Genomic DNA, 12,744 nt, shown 5'->3' with positions numbered 1-12,744 from the left:
ATATTCGTGTTGAATAAATTAACCGTTCGACGCGCGGTTGTCAATAGGTTAGTGTTCAGTTCCCTTTTTCATGATTCATGCGGATAGACCGGCACTTTTATTTAATGGGAGGACTGACCTTTTCCCCTTCGACTGACCTGCGTGAAGGTTTGTCGTTTTTTGGGTTTATGCGGGTTTTGCCGCCTTCCCCACGCAACGACTTTCCACGTATTTATGCGGTGAAAACCGGCATATCCGTGTTGATAGTTCATAAAAATGTAAAATCATCAGCGTCAATGTTTTAAGGAGAATCGTTTCCATTAGAAGTGGCTCTTGGCCTTTTCTTTACAAATTTGGAATTGATTTACATGCAAACTGTGTAAATGAGCTCCCTTCCATGTTGTTGGGATGGGAGTGCCATCGAGCCGATACGCACCTGGTTCGGGATCTCGTTCTTTACGCAGCATGTAGTCTCCACATTATAGCTGGAATTTTATTCGTGTTTTCCCCAGCTGGGGTTCTACACGCATCAGCCTGCTCAGCGTTCATTGCGCCACGAGGTGTGCGAGCGTCCCATCTCTGACGAATGCTTCGACCATGTCCTTCACGTCTATGCATTATTCGGTGTTGTGGCCTTTTGTCCTGTGAAAGTCACAGTACTTGCTCCGATCAGCATTGTGGCGATGTCGGATTATTTGAGGCTTTGGCCATGGGAGCTCCTCGGTGGCGAATATCTCGGTGACGCTTTTGGTGAGCGGCGTCCATCTGGAGTTCTTGTTGGACTGTACGTTATCCCTTCCGCCTAACCGATGCTGCAAGCCGGATGAGGTGTCAAAGTTTACCCTTGACTGCCAAATGCCTAGCTTCCGCTTTTTGTTTAATCGGGCGGTGAGGACGTTGTCCTCTCTTGTTTTCTGGGTGTAGAGGTTTGTGCTCTGTGGGAGATCTCTACCCAGTTGCTTCTCCGTTTCCGCAAAGCGTTTAGCTGCTGTCATGATGGCATCCCATGTGGATGGCATGCCATCTTTACCTGTTAAGGTGCGGATGAGCTCTGGGTCGTTCGCGCCCTGTATGAAAGCAGCGCGAACAAGATCTTCGCTAATGTTACCCAGACTTAGCTTCTTCGAGTTGAAGCGAGTGATGAAGTCCAGCAAAGATTCATCTGTCTCTCGAACGCATTTGAGGATTGTCCATTGCTCCTCTGTATACTTTCTTTGCTGGCTGAAGTGCTGGCTAAACTTCTGTTGGAAGTCTGCCCAGTCGTAGATGTGGTTGACCGGTAGACGATCGAACCACACTCTAGCAGCCCCAACCAATGTCATCTGGAACATGTAACACCACGTAGGTTCCGTCCAACTACTGACGGTTGCCCCCGCTATGAATCTGTTCAAATGATCATCGGGGTCAGATATACCATCATATGTGCCTATGCTTGACATTTGTTTTGCACTTTTTGGGGCGATTGCTTCCGCAATGTCCCTTGCAAATTTGGACGTTCCCGCATTTGCAACGTTTGGTCTGAATGCTTTGGAGAAGTCACGTGGACTTCCTCCTGTGCTTTTTGGTTTGAAGGCTTGTCCAAAATGCCTTTTCGGTTGGGATTCCATTTTCTTACGCTTCCCTTTTGCCCTATGGCGAGGGTTTGCGTCGGAGTCGGATTCCTCCGAGTCATCTAGGTATTCTTCGAATTCGTCTGCATGTTGGACGGAACGCAAGCGTTCGTCCAACTCAGCTTGGAATTCCTTTTGTCGTGCCTCCGCCCATGCCTTAACTTCATCGAGAGTTTGGCGGGGGAGTCTTCGTTTCTCTAACTGGGTATCCGTGAATCCCAGTAGGCGATCATTTACTGCACTTGCCCCAGCTTGAGTAACTGGGGTAGTGTTCGTAAAATTTACTTCACTTGCCCCGGCTTGGGTAACCGAGGTAGTGTTTGTGAAAACTGTGTTGCCGGTATTCCCCCCAGTAGCTGGGGTTGTGGTTACCAGAATTTCTCTAACCATCTTTGTAGAAGTTTGAAAAAACTGGAGAAAAATGTTCTAGCTTGTCCCACGGATGGCGCCAATGAAGAAACACTAACCAGACCCCTGGACAGATTACTGATAACCTGGGGGTTAGATAGATGTTTCCCACGAGGGGTGAGACCCTGAGAAGATGGTTCTTCTGATAACCTGCAAAACAGACACCGTGAGCTTGTCACTGAGAAGGGGGGGGGGGTTCCTCCTTGTGACCACCCTCCGGCGTGAGAATCAGACTAGATTGCTCTTTAAATATAAATGTATATTAAGAGATTGCTAGAGCAGATATCAGGTATAATATGATGATATAAGATAAGATGAGATGGTCATACCATTTGTGGTATTTATAGCCGAAGGTAGGTTTCCAAGGAGGTGTGGCCGGCTGCAACAGTATTCCTGTTCCACCAACAGTAGCCTACGCACGTGCCCTGCTGATAGTTGGTGGGTAGGTAGCGGCTGATAGCGACCAGGCCTGCTGTATACTATTCCTTTTCCACCAACTGCCGGCTACGCACGTGGTATGACAAGAGTTGGTGAGTAGGCAGCGGCTAATAGTGACATACAGTGTAGGAGCATGCTGCTCGCCATACCGTTGTCCATAAGCTGTCGTATCTTTAGTCAGATCTTGTTCCCATACCTCGTCAGGTACAGTACAGAAGATCTTCCCGTATCGTACGGACTGGCTTATTTGGGCGGGAGTATTCCCCCTCCCGCCACTGTGCGGGATTGTTCCCGGCTTTGCTCATTCCTTCAGGTGACACTGAATGATCGAGAGCTAAGTGCCTTGTGCGTGTAGCCTTGCTGCGCGGGTGGCCTTCCCTGATGGCTTGTATCCGAGGCTGCGGGGACAGGCGGAGTCCTTCACCATTGGGAGGCATTTCCTGCGGGAACAGCTTGCGTACTGCGCGTAAGGACGTCACGTCTCTGAGCATGGTTGGTCCTGTGGATCCAGTTGGTTTCTGCGCAGACGTCCCTGTTTAAGGTGAGTCTTGCGGGTCCAACTGGGCTCTGCTGGGACCTACCTCTTCAAATACCCAAGAAAATCAAACATAATCAGACTAGATATCACAAGTATCATGCCCGAAAATTTCCAGTAAAATTTTCTAAAAATGATCATATACGCATATACATACTCAATATTTATTGTTTAAATTGAATTCAGTTCAAAAAATGGCTCATCAACTAGTCCTGTTGATGTAGACCCGTAGAAAAATCGACTCGAACACTTCAAAAATATCTATCCGAATTTGTCCCAGAACGCAACTTGAGTCAAGACCTTAATTACGACGTCAAATTATATCGTAGTCAATATAACCACTTTGAAATCCAAAAGTTTACAAGAAAGCAACTCGAGCCAAGACCTTAATTACATTCGACCACAATCGTCAATATAACCATTTCGAAATCCAAAAGTTTCCAAGACATTCGACCGCATATTACATTATCGTCGATATAACCATTTTGAAAACCAAAAGTTTCTTGCACTATTTGCTAACGACAACTACATTATAAAAAACTATCCAGTAACCAACTAAACGACCCAATAACATATAGAATCATCTTTTTAATTAAGTAATGTAAATCAAAATTCAAAATATAACATAAAACATATTAATCCCAGATAAACATAAACAAAACAAAACCCCAATTCCAACCTAAGCACAAATCATCGGCGACAGATCCGAATTCTTATCCTCGTTCGTCGGCGGCTGCTGCTTCCTAAAAACCAAACTCCCAAACACCAAAAACCCTAGCGCGTGACCGGCAACCGCCGCCAAAAACACGCCGCCGTTAAACGACATAACCGCCAACATCACCATATAAGCCAACCCAGCTCGAAGCGTATGCACCAACGTTTGAACCAACCCCACCGCCACCGTACCAGACCCACTACGCGCCACCCGCGCGTGGGATAAAAACTCGGTAATAAACGCTAAAAAGAAGACGAAAATGAGAACCAGCGCGTACATACCCGACTTGGATCCGGGCCAACCCGGAAAGAGAATTTCACCGTTGGTGCCCCAGAAGAAGGACATGTGCATCATCGGGTGGTGGTGCATGCCGGTGACCGGTGACGCTCCGGTGGCGTTGGATGGTGGTTTTGGCATGTCCGACATACCGTTCATGTGACCGCCGCCGTCCATTAATATTATTATTATTAGCTCTCTCTCACACAATGAATAATAAGTGAATAACAATATGTGATGTGTATAAATAAAGGATGAGTGTATAAAATGGGTACAAAAAGTTGGTTGCGTGGAATTAATGATATTAAAATTATGGATTCTTGTTTGTGGGTGAAAGGTTTATGAAAAGTTATAAAGATAAAAAATGAAAAGAAATTTTTTTAAGGTTAAAATAATATTACTTTTGGAACGAACGTATGTCTCGTGAATTATATTGCATAACGGCTATTTAAAATGATATTTTATTATTGGTACTGGCTAAGGGTCCCGTGTAACACACGACGGGTATTTAAAAGAATATTTTATAAATGGTTTTAGTTTAGTGTTATGTGTAGCATACGAGGGAAAAATATATAAAACGTCAGACGTATATATATGAATTTACATAATGACCATTATAATTCTATAAATTATAAGGTGTTACATAATAAATATTAATGAATGGATGATTGCATATTTTTTAAAATAAATAGATTAATAAGAATAATTTGTATGTTTATTTTAAAATAAATCGAAATTGGAGGATGAAAATCTATACCTATTAAGAAAAATAAAATGCTGACATCAAATCATTTTAATTGAGTTGATTTTAAAAGCAATGTAGTGAGTTCGATTCCTATCAACAACATATTTTTCTTTTTAGAATTTTAATTAAACCAAACTATATAATGAAGTAGGATTTATTAAATTGGAAACTTGTACACTTGACATCCTATGTGGAGGGTCTTGTTGAATGCCATGTGGACAATAAGTCTTTTCTTTTAATAGTATAATAATTAGATTTGAGTAGTTTTTATAACATGTGTGTTACGACGAGACTGTTAAACCAAACAAAAATAGATATAAAAACACGTAACCGCACATGCGCTAAATCATAAAGATTAGACTAACATAAAACATATTAAACAATAACTAAGTCTAGTCGGTAAAAAACGTAATACATAAAAAAATAATTAAGTTGAAATGGTAAAGAGCATTATTCAACCTGCTCGACCTAATAATAATAATGATATGATAATAACAAGTTAAAAAATTTATAAAGTATGGGGTTTATAATAATTAAAAGTATAAAGTATTTTAATTTAAAACTGTAAGGAAAGAAAAATTAAAGTTCTTGATACTCAAGGTAAGAAAATTAAAATTTGTTAAAAGTTAAAGGGAAAAATTAGAAAAGTGAAAAGAAGAGAGAAAAAGATTGCATTATTTAAATGCACGACTTACAAACTATTTTTGTATAAAACTAATGAATAGTAGTGTTGTAAGTGAAAACTTTTTTATAATTAATATGTGGAATAATATTTTTTTTATTTGGCATTTTAAAAGTAGTTTTGTTTGGAATCCAATTTGGATGGAATTTGTATCCATTGACGTCTCTATTATCACACAATAGTTATGTTGGTGAAATTTGAGATATGTTTAGTTGGTTATTTGGTTTTGCTTTCGCAAAGATATTATGACTTAATTAAGAGTCTTAAATGTCATCTCATCTTTCACGAAGATGAATTGGTAATCAGAATATGTTAGACGATAATTAAAACTAGATTGAAAACTCATAATCCTAATAAGACATTAGATCGGATTATATAGAGGCACGAATATGATTGTAGACTAATTATAACTCAATTGATTTATCTCTAACTGATATAAACTTGAGACTTGATATCTCGATCCATATGCTCGAACCTAGCCCAACTTCATGGCTTAGGGATAAGCGAGGTATCGGTACCGAAGATAGCATGGGCACCCGTATCGAAAATACTTGGAGACGGTACCGGTACCAAAGACAAAAATTCAATAAAATATCTGTACCATACTGGTACAGATCCCGAAACCCCAAAAGGTCGGTACCGAATTGATACCATCAAAACCGAATTGGTACCAATACCCAATACCATTTATCCCTATCACGACCCATAACTTGAGCCCATGAATTAGCCCAATAGGCTAACTATCTGTCTATCTCTTTCACAAATAAATGCTATATGATACTTATAATTAGTTGTTGATAAACATCCCCGTTACGTAGTGTCCTCAAGTTTCACTTAAGGAATGAGAAGAAAAGGAATGGAGGGAAAAAAAAAGGAAGGCGTGTGTTTCTGAGTTTTATTTAAAGAATAAAAGAGAAAGAAAAAATAAAATGTTTGTTTTCGAGTATCTTCTAAAGTGAGGGTGGTGCCTCCCGTTCTCTTGTATCAATTTCCCCCGACTTTCTTCTTGTTTTTCTTTACTTTTCCACGAAAAACGGCGTACACTCCATGTGGTACGGTGAAACTACTGGGGCTGTTTTTTTTTTTTTTTTGGGGGGGGGGAGTATTGTTCTTACCTGATGCCGGCTTCTTCACAGCCCTCCACGAAAATGACCCTGTGTGCTCTAACTCAAAACAAAGTGTTTCTAGTCATTTTATGCAAATTGAAGTTCAAATATTACTTCTATACATTTATGCAATTGAAGCTCAAAATTAAGTTTGTAGTCACAAGTCTATCTATAGACTCTAGAGTGCTTAGAATCATAATAAACTCTTTAATTTCATCCATAGACTTTTCCTATTTGATTGTTAAGGTCATGAATATGAACACAAATTGAATTTCAAAAAATTTGTAACCTTTAAAATGTCCAATTGTTTAGAATCAATTATACGTTGTTAGAATTAGAAAACACGGATTCAACGAGAATGCTAATTTATAGAAATACTTAATTAATTTTGAGTGTATTTTAGGGGTAGAGTGGCTCAATACCTTATTTTTGGAAACAGAAGAACTTGTGGGATTGAAGGGTGGAAAAACACCACAAATGATGTTTAGAACGTTAGGAATCCAACAACCAATCAACCATAGCCTAAATCAAGAAAAATATTGTACGTTGTTCTTAAGTAATGCTGCCCAATTTGACAAGAACTTTGAAATTATAAGAAGCGTGTGCTCTAATCTAAACATTTCGTATTTTCGTTAATGTAAATGGTGGTTTTTGATAAAATCGAAGAAGTCACAAGTCTGAAGATGGTTTTAAAAGTTTATATGCGCATATATGAATGTGTTGGAGGTGCCTTTAGAAGTAATCAAAAGAAAATATGCGACTTATATAGGCTTCAAGGTGTTGGGTGAACTGATTTCATAGTTTAGTATGCCTCTAACTGTATGCTTTTGAATTTCAGCAAGTCCTTTTCAAGTTATGAATTATGATGGTTTTGAGAGCTTTATAGTGATGTTGTGTAGCCTCTTTGGTTCTTATTTTTAATGATCTAAATATATCACTTAGTTGTTCGATGGTACGCCTTTCCCGTTCGCTAGAGGCTTTGTTGATTTGTTTTTTTCGTTTTTCGTGTGGAGGCTTTGTTGGTTTCGTTTTCTATGGCTACACCTTTGTTTTAGGTTGTTCGATGAAATGCTTATTGTTTATTTTGACCTTATTAGGTTATTTTCTTGCGAGAACGGGAGAATATATGAATATTCATTTTAATCCATCTACCCGTTAACCTGAATTTACTAATTACTAACCCATCAATTGGATGCAATTATCACCCTTGCTTTAGAGCATAAGTTATCCAACAAACACATCTATTTCTCATTTCTCCAAATAACTACATATCATTGCTAGAACTCAAAAGAATATTATTTACTACATAATCAAACAATTAGAAATTCCAATAGACTATAGAATTAGCAAGCCATTGAAGCCATTTCCGAATCTTTATCCGATGATTTTTTAAGCACTCGAAACACATAAAACCCAACAGCATGCCCCGCTATCGCCACAATATACACACCAATGTTGAACGACATCACTGCTAACATAACCAAATACGATAACACCAAACGAAAAGCGTGTAACATCATACGTGGTATACCGTTGGATTGTGTTGGGGTGGGGCTATTATGAGCTAGGCATTCGGTAATTAACGCGAGCACAAACACTAAAAACAATGCCAAAATATACATTCCTGTGTTACTTCCAGGCCAGCCTTTGAATAAAATCCAAGCGTTTTTACCCCAATAAAACGTCATGTGTGTCATCATTTCATTCCCACCCATTCCCATTCCCATTCCCATGCCCATATCCATATTCATATCCATTCCCCCCATTGAGTCATTTGCGGGTGCTTTTGGCGGCATTCCTCCCATTGTTCCGTCGTCGTTCATCACCATCGGTTCCATTTCGTTGGTGGTGGCTGCACTTCGAACGGAACCTGGGAACCGTTACGTTGATTGCCTATATATTATTTTTCCCTTTTTCCTCAATCCAATTTTGATATTGTTAGATTGGAAAATTTAAGTACCCGAGATATTCGTTTTGTGTGTGTTTTCATGTCTTATTTTCATATGTGCATTGGATTTGTTTGTTCATATTGTTTGGTTTTCCTGTAAAGAAGCAATTCTATTTAGAACAAAACATTATATGGAATCTCGAATAATATTGGTCCGGAAAAGAAGCCCTTTTGTACAATGGGACAACTGTTTTTACTATATATGATTTGAGTATTGCTATATTAAAAGAAAATTTAAAACAAAACGTTAATGCTATGTTAATTATACGGCACGTTTAAATGCTTAATCTATTTTAGAAGATACGTCTAAATTGTTTAGTTACAATGGCATGTCTAAAACTAGCTATAAAAATACGTCTAAATCATTACAACAATTCATTTAACTTACAAAGGCGTGTTTAAATGCATGGAGTATGGAGTTGGAGGACTTGTATCAGTGTATGATAACAATGATTCATCAGTCGACTATTACTTAATTATTTTATTTATTTAAAAATTTATTGAGAGCATGATAATATGCTATGCACACAACGTATGGCATCTAGTCTCACGTCATATCAAACCAAGCGATTGTCTGATCATTTGTTAAACGTTCGTTTTAACCGATAACTTTTAAAGTTTGACCCACTACTTTTAAAATGACCGTCAGTGTATTTGTCAAACGGCCCTTTTGGCAATAATTTTCAAAGTTTGACTTCCCTGCTTAATGTCAGGCATTTATTAGATAGCCATTTTGACTGTTTACTTTGAAACATTTATTTGAGTGTTTTGTGGACGACTGTTGGGAGATGTAAAATCAAACGTGGCTAATGTAGGTATAGTATGACCCTTTATTGATAAACTGTCAGCAGCCTAGTTGCCGGCTTCTGATGACCATCTTCTTTTATCCCAGTGACTTTCAGACGATTCACCAGCCAATGGGACTTGAAGCCATTTGGGATGCTTTCTCATAAACTCCCATGCATCGACATGTTTAAACCCACCCGTATGTTTTTTCTTGAATTTCTTCAGAGCGTTTAACATCACTTGAAGATCGTTACACCCGCTCATTCTCACACGATCCTATATAGTTGAAAAAAGAAAGAGTTAATACAATAGTAATAAACAAATAAACATAATTAGTATACTAAAAAAAATTACCGCTTGTTATCATAATCCGTTAAAAAATGTAACTTTTGTAAGCATTTGGAGTCCACTTTGAATTGAGTTGATGAACGGTTCGCTCACTTCCGCCAACGATTGGTTGAAATGTTGAAGAACTCTTCCCCAAAAATTATTGAATTTTTGTTGGTTTCCGACCTTTTTGTCCTTGGAAATATGCACCCATGCTTTCGCCAACGCCTCCTCTTCATCGGATGTCCATGATACACTCGCCATTTGACATTGGAATTTTTTTTGGTTGGTTGGTTTGTTCCTCTTGAACTTCCATTTCATCATTTTAACCAAATGAGTTATTTCCCTCATTATTATTATTATTATTATTATTATTATTATTATTATTATTATTATTATTAGTAGTAGTAGTAGTAGTAGTAGTAGTAGTAGTAACACCGTGAAAATACCCCATCTAATTATGGGCTAGAAATGTAAATTCTGAAAAGATAAAGGACTGAAAATGAAAATTTTGGTTTTCATAATTCTTCGCGCGACGCGAAGCTGAGACCAATCTACTTCGCGCTATGCGAAGTAGCTGGCACACAAATCAAAAAAGATAGATTCTTCGCGCGACGCGAAACCTCGTTAAGTAATCGAATCCACGCGTCCAACTACGTGTCAGCAAGTGGCATCACAAGACAGGCCACGTGTAAAATTGCGGTGCTACGGCGATTCGTGCGACGCGAAGCATCTTTGCGGGACGCGAAGAAAGCCAAAAATCACCTATAAAAGGGCAGCTACGGGTTTAAGCTCAAATCATCCCATTTCACTTTCATTTCACATAGTAAACTTAGGAATTCATGCCAAGGGTTTTCCGACGTTCCGAGGGCTTGTTTTCGCGAGTTTTAATCAAGAAACGAGGTACCGAAGCACTACCGACGAGTTGCTAATCTTTTCTTGTTCTTATTCTCGAATAGCCACCTAAGATAGGATTTATGCTAAGTCACTTTATTATATAGTTATATAGTTATGTAGAACCTAGTTAAAGGTATAGTCGTTAAACTGTAACTGATTTTTCAAAATAATATTTTACTTAAACATAATGACGCTACTTTCACAAGAAGTAATGTTATCAAAACTATATTTTGACGGGCATATAGTAACTGGAAGGGGATATCATTAGTAGACTCTTCTTGCCTAAGGTAAACAATTCATACAAATTCCAATCAACCGCGGGACCTGTTGTAACATTTGTTACTTTTCAAACCCGAGAACCTGACCCGTTTCGAAATTTTCGGTTTTGTTTATAAATATACACATATATTATTCGATTCATGTATTTTATGTGTCATTCGATCTACGTTTATTATCTTTCGTTTATTGTTCATTTTGTTCAAATAATGAATCTACGGAATTTAAAGTTGTTATTTAAAACGATCCTTAAACTATACGGGTTTAATACGAAAATATCTAATTCCTTTTTCATTTAAAAGCATTTCAAAGATAAAGGTCCAATGTGAAAATTTTAATTTAATTTAGATTTTAATACATTATGAAACTAGAGGGACTATAGGTGTAAATTAAGTTTGAATTATAATATTATAATATTAAATCCTAACCCCAGCCCGTAACCCTTCCCCTCACCCCGTTTTTCCGGCCTCCATGGCCGCCGCCGGCGACTACGATTTTCCGGCGAGCACCCAATCAACCCAAAATCCTCGCTTTTGACCCGATAAGTTAGTGTAACAACTGTACTCTTCCATAACAAACAATAATCAACATCTTAATCGCGTTATAACGGCTTCGAATCATCAAATTTAATTTCGTAATATCCTCCGGAAAACGGGCATCAATCAATTAATACGATTAACGAGTACACGCTCCATTAACTAGTATAAATACGAACCTAGCATCGAACTAAACTCGCTCACACCTCTCTAATCCTCTCACTCTCCTTATTCTCTTCATAATAGAAGCTTAAAGTTCCTGTATTCCGGCAAGGTGGTTCTCGGCCTAACCAAAACGATTTAAGGTAATTATAATATGCAAAATATCAGTTTTCAATCGGCTAACAAAACCCCTCAACTTAAATCTCTGAACATGGAATGAATTTCCTCAATTGAAACCCTAGGGTTTCAATGAGGAAGATGATCATCAGTTTGTTGTTATAAGAAATGGTTTCATATACTAACAGAATATTATTGCTGGTCTAGTGGTTAATCCGTCACCCTGTATAGCGACAGACCCGTGTTCGAAACCCCGATCAACTGTGTAATTTTTTTTTATCTTATTAATAAGCATTATAACTTGAAACTGTTAATTTATATTAATAAGCATTATAACTATGTCCATATTCCGGAAACCCGGCCCATACCCCCTTTTTTTCTTTATTTAACCTATATATTCATTTATTAATATATTTTAAATATTTAAAAATCATAAAAATCACTTTAAACTAAATAAAAATTTTTATAAATTAAATATAAAATATAATTCATCTTTTTGCACTTAAAAAAACAAATTTGTTGGTTTCGTAAATCGTAATTAACAATCCTTTAAAAATATTAGTGTAAGCTTTAAGTCGTTAAAAAAATATTTTCGTGAAAACGTTAATTCGAATTGTAAACTTTAGCTCAAGTGTTTTTCGAACGTGTAAACCTCAATTCTTGCCATTAAAATAATTGTAACCAATTAATAACCAAGTTGTCGTTAAAACATAAAATAATAATATAATAATCAAAGAGATAAAATTAGTAAAATAATTCATAACCTCAACATAACTTATCAATATATAATACCGTTAGATTCTCGATTAAAGTCTCGGATTATTTATCCTAGCTAGTGTGGATCATTCAAGTCGGATTTTGTGACGCATTCGGTTCATACGCCGTTTACAACCTTACAACACTTTCGGTTTCTTCGTTTCGTTATCATGTTTTTCGGCTTATGTTACAAGTTTAGCTTCGATTTCAAGGTGAGTTTCTCACACCCCCTTTTTAACGCTTTTAGTTTTGGGGGTAGCATATATATCCTATTAAACACAAATCGGATTTTATACTCAGCTATTAAACTGCAATTCATATCGTGGACTTGTGTGTTATATGTGCTTACTTGATTATGTGCTCAGCAAGTGGTTGCCTCAATAAGTATGATCATCCGCCCCCTTTTGCACTCAGGACCATTTTGTTATGAGTGGAAAAGGAACCC

General features: G+C 37.7%; 2 pseudogenes; both read right to left on the bottom strand.

The window, feature by feature from the left end:
• Positions 1 to 3,221: 3,221 nt before the first annotated feature.
• On the bottom strand, positions 3,222 to 4,138 carry LOC143535673 (copper transporter 6 pseudogene; annotated as a pseudogene).
• A 3,699-nt stretch (positions 4,139 to 7,837) lies between these two features.
• Positions 7,838 to 8,332, bottom strand: LOC143535672 (copper transporter 6 pseudogene; annotated as a pseudogene).
• Positions 8,333 to 12,744: the final 4,412 nt, after the last annotated feature.

This window comes from Bidens hawaiensis, unplaced genomic scaffold (assembly GCF_021521415.1).
Source record: "Bidens hawaiensis isolate Kalapana, Puna unplaced genomic scaffold, B.hawaiensis_p1.1 tig00010570_1, whole genome shotgun sequence".
In the NCBI taxonomy this organism is placed as follows: Eukaryota; Viridiplantae; Streptophyta; class Magnoliopsida; order Asterales; family Asteraceae; genus Bidens; species Bidens hawaiensis.
Note: the sequence above shows the minus strand (reverse complement) of the source record. Positions and strands in the feature narration are given on the sequence as shown.